This window comes from Carassius auratus, chromosome 22, assembly GCF_003368295.1.
Source record: "Carassius auratus strain Wakin chromosome 22, ASM336829v1, whole genome shotgun sequence".
Taxonomy (NCBI): Eukaryota; Metazoa; Chordata; class Actinopteri; order Cypriniformes; family Cyprinidae; genus Carassius; species Carassius auratus.
In genome coordinates, this window is record NC_039264.1 from 20,171,535 (window position 1) to 20,173,494 (window position 1,960).

General features: G+C 31.1%; 1 long non-coding RNA gene across 1 annotated transcript; it reads right to left on the reverse strand.

The window, feature by feature from the left end:
- Window positions 1-1,040: 1,040 nt before the first annotated feature.
- LOC113039973 (uncharacterized) lies at window positions 1,041-1,662 on the reverse strand. Its single transcript, XR_003275110.1, has 3 exons — window positions 1,637-1,662; window positions 1,198-1,521; window positions 1,041-1,060 (listed from the first exon to the last, which is right to left on the reverse strand). It is a non-coding gene; the product is annotated as an uncharacterized LOC113039973 (long non-coding RNA).
- Between the last annotated feature and the right edge of the window lie 298 nt (window positions 1,663-1,960).

A 1,960-nucleotide genomic window follows, 5' to 3' on the forward strand; every position in this document is an offset into this window, starting at 1 on the left:
TCTTTTTAAGCTGGCCTCAGCCAGTCGGTTGTATAAAATATCAAGGTGAAAGTCATCATAGATTGCTTAGTATAGAACCAGCTCTCAACCCAACTTTGAGATATAATCAACGGCGATATTTATATATATATATATATATATATATATATATATATATATATATATATATATATATATATATATATATATATATATGATAATTAGGCAAAATAAGATAAATGTACAAATCTGGCTCTTAATGCATGATTTATTTATTTATTTTTCTGGAGAATCAGTGAATGTTTGAACCTTCTGTAATAATTAAATATGAGTCCCTCAGCTGTCCTCAGTGTGAAAAGATTGATCTCAAATTATTCAGTCATTGTTGGAAAGGGTTCAAATACACAAAAATGCTGGAAAATCAAATAATTTGTGGTAGCTGAAATGTTTTTCTGAAGAACAGTATGCAGATTAACTGTTTGAGATAAACAAGGGACTCATGAACAATTATCAAAATAAATAAATAAACAAATATAAATAAATATAAAAACAGCTCAGGTAACAACACAGTATTAAGAATCAAGCGTATGTAAACTTCTGAATGGTAATTTTATAAAACAACAATTTAACTATTATTTTCTCTTGTGGACTATATGTAAACATCTTTTATGTGAATATTTCATTCCGGTCAGTATGAAATAAACAATAACATGCATTTTGTATGATCCCTCTTATTTTGGTTAAATAATTAACATTTTGCAGATTCTGAAAGGGGGATGTAAACTTTTAACCTCAACTGTATAAAGTATGCACACAAAATTAATAAATAATTAAATACATAAACAACCAAATAAAGGCATCACCTAAAGAGAACAGCATTTATTAATATTTTTTACCCTAATGTGTATTTAATTTGATAATGTTTAGAACAGTAATAAGAAGAATAACTCACCTATCAGCAGAATGAGCAGAAGTCCGTTCATCAGAGCAGATATGATGATGATAATCTGATATTGTGTTTGATTCTGATCAGTGAACTCCACTCGTGTCTGATTGTGACACTCAGTTAGTTGAGCTGATTCTGTAAAGAAAGAGTTCAGTCTGTTACTGTCAGTCTTTTACTGGAGCACATTCATCTCCGGAACGAGAGAGAACTATGGTGATGTGTATAAAAAATAATAAATAACAAATAATGCAAAGTAAAGTAAATGAACTCACCGTTGAAGTATATTCTGGTGATGTTGCTGAGTTTTGGAGGTGTTTCTGTGTTCATACAGTAATAAACTCCTAATTCATCTGCAGTCACATTATTAATAACCAGACCATGTTTAAACTGCACTGAATATTTCTTTCTGAATGTTTTATTAGGGTAAAAAGGTGATGTTGGAACTGATGTTGTTCGTAGAATGACTGTTGGAGGATCTGCTGTTTTCAGTAAAATCCAATAAACCTCATTTTCATCAAGATCACAGTTTATGATCACATTTGATCCCAGATCAGTTAATAGATCTGACACTGCATACTGACAACAGATTAATACATCTATAAAAACAAAACATAAACATTATGGTTAAGCCTACCTGCTTTAAAACGGTGAACCTATAAAACAAAACAATTCATGACAAAGCACAAGTAAATCCACATATCATAAACTCACAGAGCTGAAGCTGAAGGATCTTCATGTTTGTTGCAGTGAATAAAACAGATAAAAATAATGAAGTCTTTTTGTTCCTCCACACAACACTGAAAATGAAGTATGCTGCAGCTCTGAAGCAAAGACAAGAAGAAAAAAATGTCCCACATCAATCATAGGAAGTCAAGTTTGCTCTGACCACATTGTACACACTTTTCTTCAACGCCCAATGGCCAACACCAACTTGGTTAATTAGTCTAATTTATTTATTAAATAAACTCAATAACCAAAACTAGCAACTAGTTCCCATTTTATCCCCCACCCTCAACTACCAAATAAACAGCTAAA